This window comes from Erinaceus europaeus, chromosome 3 (genome assembly GCF_950295315.1).
Source record: "Erinaceus europaeus chromosome 3, mEriEur2.1, whole genome shotgun sequence".
Taxonomy (NCBI): domain Eukaryota; kingdom Metazoa; phylum Chordata; class Mammalia; order Eulipotyphla; family Erinaceidae; genus Erinaceus; species Erinaceus europaeus.
Window position 1 is genome coordinate 171,356,479 of NC_080164.1, and position 20,153 is coordinate 171,376,631.

Sequence of the window (20,153 nt, forward strand, 5' to 3'; positions counted from 1 at the left end):
ATGCATTGCTCTCAACAGTGTAACAGAGTCCTTTTCTCCCCAGAATCTTGCCAATACCTGTCATATCCATTTTGTTCCTGTGGGTGCATCCTGTTTTTATCAAACAGTAGCACATAGCCATTTTCTCTGGGCACATACTTCTCGATATCTGTATATGCACATACAGGCAGTAATCTTTACTGTTTGACATTAAAGGTTCGTTTCCTATCTGTCAGATTGTCACCTTATGGAAAATTCCAAAGAATCTATTACTTAAAGAAACAGGAGGTCTCCAGTGATCTTTAGTGCCAAATACTAGTGGCAGTGGTAATGGTAACGGTTTTTATTATCAGGATGCTTAGCTGGTTGTGCCAATGCTGACGATTGGACATATATCAGCACATTTATTCATCATAACAATCTTGTTTTTATTTAGTTTTTCCTCTCCATCTACATTATTGTCCTCATTGTGTGCAATCACATTTAAATCTTACAAAACTCTGTAGCTAACTCCATTTTATATTTAGGAGATTGGGTCACAGATATATAATGCTTCTTGCCCAAGTTCACTTTCCCAGTTGATGACGGAGACAAGATTTAACCACATGATGGTTCCAGTATCCAATTTTTTCAATACTAGCTATTTTGCTGGCCTGTGTGTCCACATTTCAACCTAGAGAATACTAACCAGTGCATTAGTTAATGTAAATGGTTAAATGAATTTATGACCCAGTCAGAATCTCTGATACTTCTGTGTGATGCTCAGTATTTAGGATTTTTAAAACATATATTATTATTATTATCTGCCACCAGACATATCTCTGGGGCTCAGTGCCTTCACTACTAATACAGCATTCAAGGAAGTAATTTTCCCTTCCTTTTCTTTCTTTCTTTCTTTCTTTCTTTCTTTCTTTCTTTCTTTCTTTCTTTCTTTCTTTCTTTCCTTCCTTCCTTCCTTCCTTCCTCCTTCCTTCCTTCCTTCCTTCCTTCCTTCCTTCCTTCCTTCCTTCCTTCTTTCTTTCTTTCTTCCTTCCTCCCTCCTTCCCTTCCCTTCCCTTCCTTTCTTCCTTTCTCCCTTCCTTCTGTCCAGCCTTTTTCTCTTTCTCTCTCTCTCTCTCTTTTTTTTTTTTTTCCTAAGATAGAAATTGAGATGCAGTGGGGCGGGCGAGCCTTAGCACAGCGGGTTAAGCTCACATGGGGTGAAACTTGAGGACTGGCATAAGGATCCTGGTTGGAGCCCTCAGCTCCCCACCTGTGATTGGGGGGGGGGGTTGTTTGCTTTACAAGCAGTGAAGCAGGTCTGCAGGTGTCTGTCTTTCTCTCCCCCTCTCTGTCTTCCCCTCCTCTCTCCATTTCTCCCTGTCTTATCCAGAAACAATGACATCAATAACAAAAACAATAACAACCACAACAGTGATAAAAAAACAAGGGCAGCAAAAAGGAAAATAAATAAATTTAAAAAAAAAGAAATTGTATGCTTAAGGAGGTGTACCACCACCTGGCCCCCAGGATTGAGGACCTTTACCCAGGACTCTGGTTCAAATTCTATCTATAGGGCAGAAGGTTCACAAGCAACGGAACAGTACTGTAGGAGTCTCTCCTTTCTGTATGTCTCTCTAATTATCTTTCTGTCTCTCTACCACTATATAAAAATTAGTCCATAAAATGATGGAGCCATTCAGGTTCTGAAGCCCAGTTAACAGTGGCAAAAATAAAATACCTTTAGTTATGATATGACGGTTTTTGTAGCTGAGATCTTTGAGAGGAGTTGAGTAAGAATATTTCTTTGTTTTTAGAAATTCTGCACAATCTCATCTCTTGTCATTTCTTTCTTCCTTTCTTTCTTCCTTCTTTTTCTTTCTTCTTTGGCAATGGGGACAAGGACTCCCTTAATACCTGGAAGGTATTGCTTGTGATACTTCACAACTTTCTTGCAATACCCTTCAATAGAATTATTATTATTATTATTGTTTTTCTAAGCATGATGCTTGTTGTATCCCCATCTAGTTATAGTACATACTACTTTTCTAGGTCATAGCATGCAAACTACATTTACTCAGTCTTGGAGGGAGGAAAGAGAGAGATAGTATCACTCAGACTTGTCTCCAAGACTGTCTTGCCATGTTCTGCAGCTTGTCCTTTAGGAATTAGAAGGGGACGTTCCAGTATCCACTGCCCTTTCCCCACAAGAGCGGAGACTTAAGAATCCTGGCAACTTCTCCTGAGTTTAGCTGCAGGCATACTTATATATGCAGCTGCAATTTACTGTATACAATTTGCATATATAACACTACATGCCTACAACTATAAAAGGTGTCAATATACACTGAATGCACAGGGATGGCTAATTCCCTTTTCTTACCAAAAAAAAAAAAAAGGTTTATGTTGATTCAGACTCTTCCACATTTACATTACAGTTACACATATGGACAATTGTACAATCAAAAGTATGTTTGGAACATACCTAAAATAGACCTACTAGCTGTTTCCAAAATGGAGACCCCAAATCTTCATCTGCAATATTCCAGCTTTTAGGTTCATGACTAATCAACAATTTGTAATCAACAATGGCTTTATATCTTAAGTCTTTTTCAGCCACCAGGTTTCAGATGCCAACCAGAGTTCCCTGAGCAGACTACCCCACCAATGTGTCCTGGAGCTCTGCTTCCCCAGAGCCCCGCCCCACTAGGGAAAGAGAGACTGATTGGGAGTATGGATTGACCTGTCATTGTCCACGTTCAGTAGGGAAGCAATTACAGAAGCCAGACCTTCCACCTTCTGCACCCCATAATGACCCTGGGTCCATACTCCCAGAGGGATAAAGAATAGGATAGCTATTGGGGGAGGGGATGAGATAGGGAGCTCTGGTGGTGGGAATTGTACCCCTCTTATCCTATGGTCTTCCATTTTATAAATAAATACATTGGGAGTCGGGCAGTAGCGCAGTGGGTTAAGTGCAGGTGGCGCAAAGCGCAAGGACCAAAGTAAGGACCCTAGTTCAAGCCCCCGGTTCCCCACCTGCAGGGAGTCGCTACACAGATGGTGAAGCAGGTCTGCAGGTGTCTATCTTTCTCTCTCCCTCTCTGTCTTCCCTTCCTCTCTCCATTTCTTTCTGTCCTATCCAACAACAACAACATCAATAACAACAATAATAACTACAACAATAAAACAAAACAGAATAAATAAATATAAAAAATAAAAAATAAATACATTAAATTAATAAAAAAATTAAAAAGTGTGTTTGACTACTAGGGTCCATTAGAGATACAGATTAGACACCAAAACATGAAAACACTATGTGTTCATATATATGCAAAGTCTACACCAAGTACACACTAATATTGATAGAAACAAGACCAAAAGCAGAGTGATATTTTTTCTTTTTCTCATGCTGAATTATCAGATTTTGCCTTTCAGTAATATTAGAAAAAAAATCTGCTAGGCAATAAATAGTTACAACACTTTTCAAGAAAGGAAAAGTTTTATTGAAAACATGAGTTTACTCTACCATTATTATTCATTCATTTAGAAGCTTTCTTTAAGGTATGGTCTATGGTTTAATGACACTTCCCCTCCCACCCCCCAAAAAAATCCCTTTCCCATTCCACTCAAATACATGTATAGTACCATGCTACCCACAGTTAAAGTTAAATAGAAAGCTTCCTGAAAAATTAAATGTTGGGACCTGGGTGGTGGCACATCCATTTGATCAAACATGTTACAGTGTACCTGGGTTCAAACCCCAGTCTCCACCTGCAGGGGGAAATTTTGCAAGTGTTAAAGCAGTGCTGCAGGTTTCTCAAAATTAATTCTCCCTCTTTATTTGCTCTCATACCACTCGATTTGTTTCTGTCTCTATCCAATAAATAAGCAAAATACTCAAGAAAGAATGAGATGCTAAGTTTTTCTGTTACTCACTTTTTCTTTGACTTTGTAATATGAAGTAGTTTATATAGCACTAAATGGAATGCTGAAAATTATGGGGTTTTTAATATTAAAAACTAGAAATTTGTTATTGTTCTTTATGGAATCTCCAATTATCATATTCTCTATACTTTTAACCCGCATTTTTGTTTGTTTGTTTTCTATTTTGGACTCAGAGAGTTTTCTCTGTTTAATATAAGTATGTAGATGCCTTTTCTCCCTTATTCTTTTACTCCACTTCTTAGCAACATAGTAATCAGGCATGTTGAGGATACAAAATCATCCTGGGAGACAAAGTTTAAACATCTTAACAATAAACCACAACTCTCCTACCAACTCCAAAATCATATTGGAATGCAGACTTAGTGGCTAATATTGGAGGATGGCAATGTCTTCATTTTCCTCTTGATTTTACCACAATTCTAACTTGATTTTTAATGGGAAGTTAATGGTCTGCAGTTCAATTCTTGGCACATGGGTCCAATTTCCCATCTCATCATAACAAGTGCCTGCAAAGCATTCTCCCCACTACCAGTTCAGGTCTTTACCATAATCATCTACCAGGGCCTGAAAACCTCCTCCCCCTCACTCCTTCCCAAGTCCTCCTTCCCCAGAATCCTTTGTATGGCACAATGCACAATGATAGCTTTCTAAATGTATTCACTTCCCTCAAAGTCTTACTTGAGATTTACTTGTTGCCTTGGCATTCCTTGCAGAATGGAATCCATTTCCTGCTAGTGAGAATACATAGGTCAATCAGCTTGTAATGATCAGCCATCTTGTTACAACTAACTATTTGAAATTTGGTCAAAGAGCAGATGGAAGGGTGAGTTGTGGATAAATGTTTAAGAGAACACACTACTTTGGAGTTCTAAAACCTGGAGTGATTAACTTGCTTTGTCATTTTCTGCAACATTATCCTTCTATGCATCACTTTTCTTATTAAATTAAGAAATTAAGCATTCTATCTTTTATGTACTCTTCAGAATAACACGATGTTATATTCACAGGACATTTGATGTGTATTTTATGTTAAATAAATGATAGATTCTTTATTGTTGTCTCTGGAATTCACTACTGTGAGTAATCCTTTTCAGACAGAAACAGAAGAGAGAGGGAACAGAGAGAGGAGAAAAGAAATAGTAGCATCAAAACTTCTTCCAATTCATTGAGGGCCAGGCTTAAAACTGGTTTGCATCTATGGAAAATCTGGTAATCTCTCCAGGTGAACAGTTTGCTGACCCGTAAATGTTATTTTACTGTATTTTTCTCTTCTATTTCTCTTCTCCTTATGTACTTCACCTTATAAACCACAGTTTCCACTGATACTGATTCCCTAAAGGTTACCCTTCAAGTGTGACACTGTCCCCTTGGCCCTCTAACCCCAGTCTTCCCCATAAGGAGTGTAAATAAATACTCTGCAGTATTCCACCAGTTTATGAATCATTACCACCTCTCTTGCCTGAAAAAGGGCCACATATTCTAGACATAATAGGTTTTTATCAGGTCTGAACAATTCTTTCTTTCTTCCTTCCTTCCTTCCTTCCTTCCTTCCTTCCTTCCTTCCTTCCTTCCTTCCTTTCTTTCTTTTTTTTACCAAAGCACTGCTCTGCTCTGATTTATAGTGGTGTGGGGGATTTAGCCTGGGACTTTGGAGCCTCTGGCATAAGAGTCTCTTTGCATAACCATTATGCTATCTGCTCCCACCCCTGAAAAATTCTTTGTTGTTTCACTTTTCTCTGGGAAGCCAGATCTAAAGAGGCAGAAAGATTCAGCCTCACTAGCTAACTCCAGACCCCTACAGATGGAGGACATCTGACTCATCAGAGGTGCTCTACAAATGAAGTCAACTCATGACTGATGGTGCAGATCTTGAAGGCAGGGTTCAGAATAATGCTCACCTAGGAAAGTGAAATACTAAGCAGGAATCAAAACTGGAGATGTGATAGTCTTGCTATACCTTCTCAGTCTGGCTACTTGTGAGATTCTGTTTTGGCAGCAGCGGGGTCATGGAGCATAAGAAACCCAACATAGAGTTTATGGTTGAAAGGAACGTGAATACAGACTTCTCTGCTTTTGCGTGAAAGCTAAGAGCTGCAGGATTTATTTATACGATGAGACTGCACGTGGTGGTGGCGTGTTGCAGGATCTGACCTCTGCTATAAGGAGAAAGAAGGGAGAAGACTACTCACTTCTGTCATACTGTTAAGATATGACAAACTTCTTAGTTACCATCTAAGAATTCGTGTGTGTGTGTGTGTGTGTGTGTGTGTGTGTGTGTGTTTCAAATGTCCCTTGGAGATTTCCCTTTTTTTTGTCTTTTTAAAAATCATTATTGATTTAATAAAGATCAACAAGACCATAGGATAAGAGGCGTACAATTCTACAGTATTCCCACCACCAGAGTTCCACATCCCACTCTCTCCACTGGAAGCTTTCCTGTTCTTTACCCCTTTGGGAGTGTGGACCCAGGATCATTATGGGGTACAGAAGGTAGGAAATCTGGATTCTGTAACTTCTTCTCCTCTGGAAATGAGCATTATTAATCAATTATTAAATACCCAAGAATTCTAATGCCTTACTTCACTGCTTTTGTAAGGACTTGGGTATTGAACTGTGCTTTTTCCACTCCCTAGTTCTCTTTTTCCCTTCACCAGGCCCACCTGACAAATATTTACTGTCCTAGTGTTGGCACATAAAAGTCAAGATCTAGCTCTTTACCAGATCTTTTGCTAGAGAATTTTAGAATTAACTTATATCAATACTTATTTTTTACCACTGAGTTATATTACCATTGCCCCTTTTTATTCAAATCACTTTATTGGGGGGGGCATTGTTTATGGAACAGTTGTTGCCATGTAATATAATTTTTCACCTTTCTTCTTTCCGTAATAGGTGTCTGTGAAACATTCTATTGTCCAAATAAAGACCTTTTGCACCATCTTTTTTTTTATATTTATTTACTTTCCCTTTTGTTGTCCTTGTTTTTTATTGTTGTTGTTGTTGATGCCGTCATTGTTGGATAGGACAGAGAGAAATGGAGAGAGGAGGGGAAGACAGAGAAGGGGAGAGAAAGACAGACACCTGCAGACCTGCTTCACCGCCTGTGAAGTGACTCCCCTGCAGGTTGGAGCCTGGGGCTCGACCCGGGATCCTTATACCAGTCCTTGCGCTTTGCTCCACGTGCACTTAACCCTTTTTAAGCATTTTATACCACCTCTTATCCCTTCCTTCCTCAGAATCTTTTACTTTTGTGTAGTACAACACATCTAGTGCAATCGTGTGTGTCTTTTATTTCTTCCTTCCTTTGTCTTTCTTCCTTCCTTTCTTTCTTCCTAACTTCTTTCTTTCTTTCTTTCTTTCTTTCTTTCTTTCTTTCTTTTCTTCCTTCTTTCTTTCTTTCTCTCTTTCTTTCTTCCTAACTTCTTTCCTTCCTTTCTTCCTTCCTTCCTCCTTCCCTCCCTCTTTTCCTTCCTTCTTCCCTTCCTTCTTTCTCTCTCTCTTTCTGTTTCTTCTTCTTCTTTTTTTTCCTCCAGGGTTATTGCTGGCCTCGGTGCCTGCACTATGAATCCACCGCTCCTGGAGACCATTTTATCCCCCTTTTGTTGCCCTTGTTGTTGTAACCTTGTTGTGGTTATTATTATTACCACTGTTGATGTTTGTTGTTGGATAGGACAGAGAAAAATGGAGAGAGGAGGGGAAGACAGAGAGGGGGAGAGAAAGACAGACACCTGCAGACCTGCTTCACCGCCTGTGAAGCGACTCCCCTGCAGGTGGGGAGCCGAGGGCCTGTTTCTTCATTTTTTACCTTCTTTCCTTTTTTTGTTTTTCTTCCACTGCCTCCTTCCCTTTCTCCCTCTCTGTATTTCCTTCTTACTCTCCTTCTTTCTTTTTCTCTCTCTCTTTTTTTCTTTCTTTCTTTCTTTCTTTCTTTCTTTCTTTCTTTCTTTCTTCTTGCTAGAGGTCAAGAGGCAGAGAAAGAGAGGGGGAGAGATGTGAGAGATGTGAAGTACTGTTCCACTGCTCATGAAGTGCCCTTCCCCCTTGCAGATGGGAACTGGGGGCTTGAATCCCACTGCCTGTGCATGGTAACATGTGCGCTCTATAAAATGTGCCACCACTGGACCCCCTTTAAATGGTTAAGTTTAGGAACAACTCTATTATCCAATGTTATTATCAACAGTTATGAAAACAAATAGAATAAGCCCTGAATAAGACTTGGAGAAATGTCTGATTATCTAATTTTTGTAAATACCAAAACAAACATTCCTTGGCAAGTAATTCAAACAGTATTGCCTGTAAAAGTAGAGTGACTGCCCCCTCTTTTCACTTTCAATCATGACTTATTAAAATACTAGATGTGCTATTGATATGTTTATGCTTTGAAGAACACAACACTTTGAAACTCGTCTGATTTCTCTGGATACATAATTACATGTAATCAATGTTTCTTCCAGGCTAATGAATGTCAAGCTGTAGTCAAGTCATTAAAACATTATTTGCCATCAAAGATTAAAATAGAACTTTAAATCCTACATGACTTAAATAATTTATTATTGGGGGGGCAGGCAGTGGCTCACCTGGTTAAGTGTGCACATTACAGTGCTCAAGGACCTGGGTTCAAGACTCTTGTCCTCACTTGCAGGAGGAAATCTTCACGAATCATGAAGCAGTGCTACAAGTGTCTCTTTCTCTCTCTCTATCTCCTTGCCTCTCTCTCAAGTTCTCTCTATCTCTATCCAATAATAAATAAATAGCTTTAAAAAACTGATTATTTTGAAGCAGGGAAGCTTTTGTCTGTCCTGACTTTCTTTGTTTATTTAATATACAGTCTAAGTAGTCAGCAATACAGGACATTCAATTCACTTTTTTTTTTTTTATGTAGGAAATTATTTTATTTTTTTTTTAAATTTTTTATTTAAGAAAGGATTAGTGAACAAAAGCATAAGGTAGGAGGGGTACAACTCCACACAATTCCCAACACCCAATCCCCATAACCCACACCCTCCCCTGATAGCTTTCCCATTCTCTATCCCTCTGGGAGCATGGACTCAGGGTCGTTGAGGGATGCAGAAGGTAGAAGGTCTGGCTTCTGTAATTGCTTCCCCGCTGAACATGGGCGTTGACTGGTCGGTCCATACCCCCAGTCTGCCTCTCTCTTTCCCTAGTAGGGTGTGACTCTGGGGAAGCTGAGCTCCAGGACACATTGGTGGGGTCTTCAATCCAGGGAAGCCTAGCCAGCATCCTGGTGGCATCTGGAACCTGGTGATTGAAAAGAGAGTTAACATACGAAGCCAAACAATTTGTTGAGCAATCATGGATCCCAAGCTTGGAATAGTGGAGAGGAAGTGTTAGGGAGGTACTCACTGCAAACTCTAGTGTAGTCCTGCTTTCAGGTATATATTTTGCAGTAGTTTATGGATACGTGTGCACATAAGCTCTCTCTCACAGAAACTGGTGTATATCTAGGTTATGGGACTTTGTTGGAAAGTGAACTACCTGAGATGAAATTAGAGTGTACTATTAAAGGAAAGGTCTCACCCGAGTAATGAAGCTGAAGGGTTGTCATTCCACACGTGAAGTCTCTGGATACATTCTGGGGTGAAGCATGTTGAGGTAGCAATCGTTGCTTTGGTTAGTTTGTGATCGGCAGATGCAATGTTGTTTGGTTTGGATTGGGAGATGCATACGGGAAAGTGGGCCCTATCCAAGGGTTCCAGGACTGGGGGAAGTAGGGGCTCTATAGTGAAGATGTGAGGTTCCTGCTGTCTTAGGGTTCAAAAAGACAATCGATAGTTAATATTATCATCACATTATTTGTTAATTGGGTTAACTTTGAAAAGTCCCTTTGTTATGGTTTCCTGGACAGTACCCAGTATCTTGTATATAGCTGTGCTATTGGAAGCTTCTAATCTACTTGGTCTAGGCTTTTGAGAGAGTCTGCATATCAAATACATAGCCTATATATTAAAAAGATTCAGTTTGTCTTTTGAGAAACTTTGAGACATACTATTGATTTCCCCCTCTCATATTAATTAACTACTGATTTATATGTCTACATTTTGCTAGGAGTGTACATAAACACCATTCCCACCACCAAAGGACTGTGACCCATCCCTCCCGCCCACTTCCACCCCCCACTGGCCCAGGAAGCTACATGCCTACCCCTCACCACTGGGTTTTTACTTTGGTGCCCTACTTACAATTTGATCAGGTCCTGCTTTTAGTTTCCCTTTCAGATCTTCTTAGTCAGCTTCTGTTGATGAGTGGGATCATCCCATACTCATCTTTATCTTTCTGACTTAATTCACTTAACATAATTCCTTCTAGCTCTGTCCAAGATGGGTCAGAGAAGGTGGGTTCATTGTTCTTGATAGCTGCATAGTATTCCATTGTGTATATATACCACAGCTTTCTCAGCCACTCATCTGTTGTTGGGCACCTGGGTTGCTTCCAGGTTTTAGCTATTATGAATTGTGCTGCTATGAACATAGGAGTACACACCTCTTTTTGGTTGGGTGTTATGGAGTCCTTGGGGTATAACCCCAGGAGAGGAATTATTGGGTCATATGGAAGGTCCATGTCTAGCCTTCTGAGAGTTTTCCAGACTGCTCTCCACAGAGGCTGTACCAATTTACATCCCCACCAGCAATGTAAAAGGGTTCCTCTGTCCCCACATCCTCTCCAGCATTTGTTGCTGCTGTCCTTTTTGATGTATGCCATTCTTACAGGAGTGAGGTGGTATCTTAGTGTTGTCTTGATTTGCATTTCTCTGATAATCAGTGACCTAGAGCAGTTTTTCATATGTTTGTTAGCCTTTTGGATCTCCTCTGTGGTGAATGTTTTGTTCATTTCCTCTGCCCATTTTTGGATGGGGTCATTTGCTTTTTTGCGGCTAAGTTTGCTGAGCTCTTTATATATTTTGGTGATTAGTTTCTTGTCTGATGTCTGGCATGTGAAGATCTTCTCCCATTCTGTGAGGGGTCTCTCTGTTTGTTTAATAGTTTCTTTGGATGTGCAGAAGCTTTTCAATTTGATGTAGTCCCATTGGTTTGTTTCTGCTTTGGTCTTCCTTGCAATTGGGTTTGATTCATCAAAGATGTCCTTGAGGTGTATGTGGGAAAGTGTTTTACCAATGTTTTCCTCTAAGTATTTGATTGTTTCTGGTCTGACATCTAGGTCTTTGATCCATTTGGAGTTGATTTTTGTTTCTGGTGAGATAAAGTGGTTCAATTTCATTCTTCTGCATGTTTCAACCCAGTTTTCCCAGCACCATTTATTGAAGAGAGCCTCCTTTTTCCATTTAATCCTTTGGGCCCCCTTATCAAAGATTAGATGCCCATAGGTGTTGGGATTTACTTCTGGGCTTTCAATTCTGTTCCACTGGTCTGTATGCCTATTTTTGTTCCAGTACCATGCTGTTTTGATGATGATGGCTTTATAATATAGTTTAAGGTCTGGGAGTGTGATGCCTCCATTTCTGTTTCTTTTCCTTAAGATGGTTTTGGCAATTCTAGGTGTTTTCAGGTTCCAGATAAATGATTGTAGCGTTTGTTCTATTCTCTTAAAGAAGCCTGGTGGAACTTTGATGGGTATTGCATTAAATTTGTATATGGCTCTGGGGAGAATATTCATTTTGATGATATTTATTCTTCCAATCCATGAGCATGGGATATCTTTCCATTTCTTGGTATCAGTTTCTATCTCCTTGAGTAGCGACTCATAGTTTTCAGTATACAAGTCTTTCACTTCTTTGGTCAACTTTATTCCTAGGTATTTGATTGATTTTGCTGAAACAGTAAATGGGAGTGATTTCTGGATGTCTTCTTCTTCAGATTTAGTGTTTGCATAAAGAAATGCCACTGATTTTTGTACATTGATTTTGTAGCCTGATACCTTGCTATATTGCCTAACAACTTCCAGTAATTTTCTACTGGATTCTTTAGGTCTTTCTATGTATACTATCATATCATCTGCAAATAGTGAGAGCTTGACTTCTTCCCTTCCAATCTGTATCCCTTTGATTTCTTTCTCTTGCCTGATTGCTATGGCAAGAACTTCCAATACTATGTTGAAGAGTAACGGTGACAGTGGACAGCCCTGTCTAGTCCCCGATCTGAGGGGGAATGCTTTCAGCTTCTCTCCATTGAGTATGATGTTGGCTGTAGGTTTGCTATATATAGACTCCACTATCTTGAGGAATTTCCCATCTATTCCCATTTTCTGTAGAGTTTTGAGCATGAATGGGTGTTGGATTTTGTCAAAGGCTTTCTCTGCATCTATTGAGATAATCATGTGGTTTTTGGCTTTGCTTTTATTGATGTGATGAATGACATTGATTGATTTACGGATGTTGAACCAGCCTTGCATTCCTGGGATGAATCCCACTTGGTCATGATGAACAATCTTTTTGATGTGTTGCTGTATCCGGTTGGCCAAGATCTTGTTTAATATTTTGGCATCTATGTTCATCAGAGATATTGGTCTGTAGTTTTCCTTTTTTGTTCTGTCCCTATCAGCTTTTGGTATCAGGGTGATGTTGGCTTCATAAAAGGTGGAAGGGAGTATTCCTGTTTCTTCAATCTTATGGAATAGCTTAAGAAGTATGGGTATTAACTGTTTCCTGAAAGTTTTGTAGAATTCATTTGTGAAGCCATCTGGTCCAGGACTTTTGTTGTTGGGGAGATTCTTAATAACGGTTTCAATTTCTTTGTCTGTGATTGGTGCATTTAGATTTTGTAGTTCTTCTTGGTTCAGTTTTGGAAGTGCATAGGTTTCTAGGAATTGTTCCATTTCTTCCAGATTCTCTAGCTTGGTGGCATATAGTTCTTTATAGAAGTTTCGCAGAATTCTCTGGATTTCTGTGGTGTCAGTTGTGATATCTCCTGCATCGTTTACAATTCTATTAATTTGAGTCTTCTCTCTTTTTTGTTTGGTGAGTCTGGCTAGGGGTTTGTCAATTTTGTTTAATCTTTCAAAGAACCAACATTTGGCTTCATTGATCTTTTGTATGGTTCTTTTATTTTCGATGTTGTTTATTTCTGCTCTAACTTTAGTGATTTCTGTCCTTCTGGTTGCTTTAGGGTTCCTTTGTTCCTCTTCCTCTAAGTCCTTGAGGTGTCTAGTAAGGTCGTTCATTTGGGCTTCTTCTTGGTGTTTAATATGTGATTGTATGGCTATAAGTTTCCCTCTCAGTACTGCTTTCGCTGTGTCCCAAATATTTTGATAGGTTGTGTCTTCATTTTCATTAGTTTCCAGGAACATTTGAATTTCCTGTTTGAGTGAGTCTCTGACCCAGTGGTTCTTAAGGAGCATGTTGTTTAGTTTCCAAATTCTATGTCTTTTAATAATTTTCCGTTTGTTGTTAAAAGTTAGTTTTACTCCACTGTGGTCTGAGAAGATACTTGGGATGATTTCAATGCTCTTGAATTTATTGATGCTGTCTTTGTGGCCTAACATGTGGTCTATCCTTGAGTATGTGTTATGTGGATTTGAAAAGAAGGTGTATTCCAGTTTTTTGGGGTGGAGGAGTCTGAAAATGTCCAAGAGGTCTAGTCTGTCAATCTCTTCATTCAATTCTCTTGTATCTTTATTGGTTCTCTGCTTTGTTGATCTGTCTAAGTGTGAGAGTGGGGTATTGAAGTCTCCCACTATTATTGTATTACTATTGATGTATTTTTGAAATTCTTTCAGTAGGTGTTTAATGTATTTAGATGGTCCCTCGTTGGGTGCATAGATGTTAATAATTGTTAAGTCTTCTTGGCTGATTGATCCTCTAATCATTATGTAATGTCCTTGCCTATCTTTTATTACTTTATTTAATTTAAAATCTATCGTGTCTGAGATGAGAATGGCTGTTCCTGCCCTTTTTTGTGGACCGTTAGCCTGTATGATAGTTTTCCATCCTTTCACTTTAAGTCTGTGTTTATCTTGTTGTGACAGATGGGATTCTTGCAAGCAGCATATGGTTGGGTTATGTTTTCTGATCCATCCCCCCACCCTGTGCCTTTTGATGGGTGAGTTTAAGCCATTGACATTTATTGATATTATGGATTTAATGTATTGTAGTGCCATTGTTCTAAAAAACGATTTGTTTACTCTGATATATTACAAGTATTATAGTGATGTTCTTGTTTATAAGAGGTCTTTTAGTACCTCTTTCAGGGCCGGCTTGGTGATAGTTGCCTCCTTTAACTGTTGTTTGTCTAAGAAGGTTTTGATCCCTCCGTCTAGCTTGAATGAAAGTCTAGCAGGATATATTATCCTTGGTTGAAACCCTTTTTCATTCAGGGCTCGATAGATATCTTGCCACTCCCTTCTGGCTTTTAGAGTTTGAGTGGAGAAATCTGCAGAAAGTCTTATGGGTTTTCCCCTGTATGTGACTTTTTGTTTCTCTCTTGCAGTCTTTAGGATCCTTTCTTTATCCTTACTTCTTCTCATTGTGACTATGATGTGTCTTGGTGTTTTCAGGTCTGGGTTGATTCTGTTTGGTACTCTCTGGGCCTCTTGCACCTTGATATCCTTTCTGTTATTCAGGTCTGGGAAATTTTCTTGTATTATTTCCTCTAGAATGTTTGCTTCCCCTTCCTCTCTTTCTTCCTCTGGCAGGCCAATTATACGAATGTTACTTCTTTTGAGATCATCCCATATGTCTCTGTTGTTGTTTTCAGTGTCTCTCAATCTCTTTTTAAGCTCTTTCACCTCTTTCTTAGTTTTCTCTAACTCATCCTCTGTCTGACTAATTCTGTTTTCTGCTTCTGTTAGTCTGCTTTCCCTTGCCTCAGCTTCTTTCTTCATTACAGCTATTTCAGCTTTCAGTTCTCTAATTGTCTCAAGATAATCAGTATTTTCCTTGGGTGTCTCAACTGTTGTTTCCCTAATACTGCCATTCCTTTCCTCCAATGTTGTTTTCATTTCTGTGATTAATAAGTTTATTATTGCTTGCATACTTTTCTTATCTATGGTTACTTCTGACTGGTTTATGGTTTCTTCTGGGCTCTTGTCTTCATTCATTGGGGTAGCAGTTTTATTTGTTTTTAATCTACCCATTTTTTTTATTTATGTGTTTCTCTCTTTTTTTTTTTTTTTTTAATGCTCTGTTGTTCCTCAGTTGTTGTGTTTTGAGCACAAGTAACACTGTACTAAATACCTTTATGACAATTGCACTCACCAACCTCCGGAATTACAGTAGCAACTGAAGTAAGTATTGAAGGAGTTTAATCATTACCAGTTAGCCAAACAATTTCTCCAGTCCGTGAAAAAATAGTAACCAAATCCCAGTGAAGAAAGAGAAAAGAAAGAGAGGATAGCAAGAATAGACAGTTATGAAAATCTACTATCCAGTGTATATTCTAGGGTAACAAGAGTGTAAAGGGAACTAGAGCAGAGATACACACATAGAGTCCACTCTGGGTCAGATTTCTTCCCCAAAGTAATTCACAAATTCAGAAAGGCAAAGAAGAAAGAAGTGTATGACAAGATAAAAAAATAATAATAATAATAAAAAATAAAAAAAAGAGATAGAGAGAGATAAGAGAGAGAAAAGGGAGAATATAAGAAGAAGGGTTGTAATTAAAGAGCAGTGCGAGGAACTTCCCAAATGTGTTATCAGTGAGTTTAAAAAAAAAAAAACAAACCCTGTTTGGTGGTATGGGGTATCCTGCTAGTAGCTGGTCCCAGGCACTGCTTATGGTGGTGGTGGTGGGGGGAGCGGCGGGAAGGATGTATGCTTGAAAATTAAAAGGAAGAAAAAAGAATTTTTTTCCCCTACTCTAATTCTTAACCCAAATTAAGTTATAGACAGCTTTTTGGTATGACTGCTGTGGCCCCTTATTGGCTGGCCTGCTAAAGGCAGAAAATCCTATTGTTTACACGAGATGTGTCCGGAGCTCAAAGGCTAGCCACTTCTCCTTTGTCCGCCATCTTCCGGGAAACCCCCCCCCTCCAGACTTTTTTAAAGGATTTCTCAAAAATGAAAACTAGCTCCAAATCCTTTGATCCAATGAGAGCTATACTCAAGAAGTCTTTGGATCTGCTCTCAGGGTCACGGTGGACCCTGGATTCTCCCAAGAGGAAGCCCCCGAGCTAAAGTGCTCTCTCCGGGTCCTCTGCCCGCTGTGCTCTGCAACCAGCGGAGGAGCCGCCTTCCTGGGCGGGCGGAGGACAATGCCCGGCGCACTCTCCTTGCCCGGCGCCCTGGGAATTCTGGAGCCCCGCTAGTCCGTGTCACCTTTACTCTAATTCTTAACCCAAATTAAATTGTACCCACTCTTTGGTGTCACCCCTTATTAACTGGCCTGCTAAAGGCAGAAAATCCTACCGTTGCCGACGATGCCGTCAGAGTGCTCGCTGCCAGCAACTTCTCCTCAATTCACTTTTGAGGAACTCGCAGACAGAAAACTGAAATTTAGTGTAAACTATAAAGTTGCATTAACTGTTGAAAGTGAGTATTTCCTTTCTTTCAAATTGTATTTCCTTCAATGATCCTAAGAATGCATATTATTTTCTTGTGGTTTAGACAATATCTTAAACCCATGGATCTTTGTATTTTCATTTCTACTCAACAGGGTACAATACACACATGTCCAAATCAATATACATTTTTACCTAACCTCCTATGGCTGTGTATGTGTGTACTATGTGCATATGTATTTTCATATTTTATGCATTCAACTCTAACTTCTAAAGGGAAAGAATTGCAACTAGAAAATACATTTTAGTGGGCTGGAATCAAGGAGAGTCTTTAAGTCCCAATCTCATTTCTTTACACTGTAAAATTCTGTGCTAGATCTTGGCACCACTTTTTTTTTCTTACTCTGTCTCTTCCTTCATCTTCACTGATCTTTTCTTTTTTTTTTTTTTTAGATGTTTTTAATTATCTTTATTATTGGATAGGGACAGTCAGAAATAGAGAGGGAAGGAGGAAATAGAGAGGGAGAGAGACAGAGAGACACCTGCAGCCCTTCTTCACCACTTGTGAAGCTCTCCTCCTGCGGGTGGGGACCAGGGGCTCGAACCTGGGTCCTTGCGCATTGTAACATGTGTGCTCAACCAGGTGTGCCATCATCTGGCCCCTCGTCTTCACTGATCTTACACATGTATAATGACATGCAAAATGTGTGTAAGAGCTTTACCAGAACAGCATGTAAAATTGGCAACTGTACTTGCCGTTAGTTATTCCAGTCTCAGTTCAATCTGTAGGAATCAAAACAAACACATAAATAATTAAACAAAAAATAAAATGTGTTATAATATTTAGAAATAAAAAAATACAAGAGTACAGGGCAGAGGCCTGCCTGGCTATGTACACATAGTACTATGTGCAAGGAACTGTGTTCAAGTCCAAGCTCCACACCTGCTTTGGGGACACTTCACAAGTAGTGAAGCAGGTCTGCAGGTGTCTGCCATTCTTTCATCCTACCCAGGCCTCTAAAGCTTCCATTTCTAACACACACACACACACACACACACACACACACACACACACGGCAGTCTTTGTTGTGAGAAATTGTGGCTTCAGCATCTAAGTAAAAATAGGTTGTACAATTCAGCTTATAACCAGAGCAGAATCTTTATTTGCTTATAGTACTTGAGTGAGTGACCATGAAATTGATTATAGAGATAGATCTTTTGGGTTCAATATGGTTTTAAGTAGACATCTCATACTATATGAATTTCTCTGAGATGAATTTAAAAGTCACGCCAAAAAGACAGCACTTATATTCCTGAAATTCTCCTTTCTGCTCTGCTTATTTCTGAACTGCTATCAAAAGGTCACTATGCTCTCTCTGTTCACCGTGTTTTTATTATTTTTATTTATTTTTAATGTTATTAGTGATTTAATGATGATTAACAAGATTGTAGTATAACAGGAGTACAATTCCACATAATTCCCTCCACGAGAGTTTCATATCTCATCTCCTCCACTGGAAGGTTCCCTATTCTTTAACCCTCTGGGAGTATGGACCAGAATACTTTATGGGGTACAGAAGGTGGAATTGCTTCTCTACTGAACACGGGTGTTGGGGCAAGTTGATCCGTATCCCCCAGCCTGTTCCTACTTTCCAAAGTGGGGTAGGACTCTGGACAGGTGGGGTTCCAGGACACACTGGTGAGTTCATCTGCCCAGGGAAGTCAGGATGGTGTATGGTAGCATCTGCAACATATAAAGCAGAACAAATTGTTTAGTAACTAGCAAACAAAAGATGAGAATGGTTAAGATGAAACTAAGGGTCTTCATGTGGGAAGAAGCTAGAAAGTCTACTTTAGGTATATTCCAAAGGGCCCATAACTTCAGTAATTTTTTCCTGAGTCTGAGAGCTAACATGCAGGTAGGTGAGCTCAAAGTATTGTCTGGGAAGATGATGTTGGAGTTGAGAATAGAACTAGAAAACTAGATTGGGGCAGAGAGTAGCTCCAAAACATGAGGAAAGTATATAAATACCATTAACTGTTTACCCCATCAGTCTGACCTAGGGCTCTTGTCTATTCATATTTAGCATAAGTGCCTGCGTCACCTCTGCGTCTCAGTCAGTCTAGCTCGCAGTCCATGGTCACAGCTAGGAACATTCTGGACTGCACTCATTTCAGGACCCGTCTTCTTCAAGTGGCAGAGTATGTTGTACCATCCTCCCTTTGGAGAGGGAGCAGAGTCCCTACCATTGCTAGTCTACACTGAGTGCAATATCCTGTAGAGGCCCACAGGAGGGCTTATGATGATGTTCCTGAAGCAGAAAGAGTGAAAGAGACCACAGCATTGATGTGCTGTGTGGGCTGAACTTAAATCTGGATCTAGCACATAGAACAGATTTTAAAAGCTATACAATTTTCCACCAGAGGAAAGTAATTACAAGGTATGTGTTTCTTGATACAACCAGCTGATTGGAAAATGACCCAATCAATCAAGCAATTCATGAGCTTATAACTCTTAAAATGGGGAAAATATTAACCAAGACTAAAGGATATCCAGTAACTATTAATGCTATTTTATGGTTTATGATATGTAACTAGTATGTGTACTATATATACTATTAACTGTATCTTTCTATTTTTTCCTTTGATGGAAATAGGACTCAGGGCTCTGGAGGTTCATTTTTAAAAAAAAATATATTTATTCCCTTTTTTTTTGCCCTTGTTGTTTTTATTATTGTTGCTGTAATTGATGTAGTCATTGTTGGATAGGACAGAGAGAAATAGAAAGAGGAGGGGGAGACGGGGGGAGATAGACACCTGCAGACCTGCTTCACCACCTATGAAGCGACTCCCCTGCAGGTGGGGAGCTGGGGGCTCGAACCATGATTGGATTTTAATTTTTATAGGGTGACTTTTTTGTATAAGTAGAAATAAACATTCCCATGTAAAGATGGACTTAGTATTTCATCTCATTTTTCTTTAGCATCTTGAACTGCCAGCTATGAGTTTTGCTTTTGTTCGTTGCTTTTTATATTTGAATTGCTAGGCAATTTCTACAGTACTTCCAAACAGCTAACAGCTATGCGGATGCATGCTTTTACTTTTCCTCTGGCTGTCCTCACTTCCATTGGCTTATTAGGAGAGGGATAAGGGTTCTTCTGCTCCCATACTCTTAAGGTTTCTTGCTCTTGCCCCATACTCATTCTGCTCCCATACTCTTAAGGTTATAACTTTTTTCACCTCTTGGCTCTGAACCATAGAATTCTTTCCAGATTTCTTTTGCATATTGTTAGAATTTAGAATAATGCCTTTACATATCTGGAGCAATCTTCTATGATTGGTGTGCCTTTAAGAGATCAGAAACTATAGATGTGTCTCATTATAGGATCAAATTCTCTGGGGATTTTTTTTTTCTTTAAATCAAGGCAGTTGTCCACAACCAGGGTTCTCACCTTATTGGAATCCATTTATTGTTGGCACATAGGTACGACTTCTTATCTCCCCATGATAGATGTTTGTATACCACTCCCTCCACCAAGCCAAATCCCTCTTCACCATCAAGCACTGGATAGCTGACACTCACCCCTCTCTCCTTCCTCCTGCCTTTCTTTAGTCCAGAATCCTTTGCTTTGCTACATCCACCCTGTATTTCCCTTCTCTTGCCTTGTTTCTTAAGTACCACCTGTATGTGAAGCAGGTTAGAACAATGCTTAAAACGACTCTGTGTCTGCAGTCTTATTAAGTGACATTTATACTGCCCAAGAAGAAACTCCTTGATGTTACCTGTGTTCTTATCAGCACCCCCAAAACTGAGAAATTCTATACATGTATCAACAACT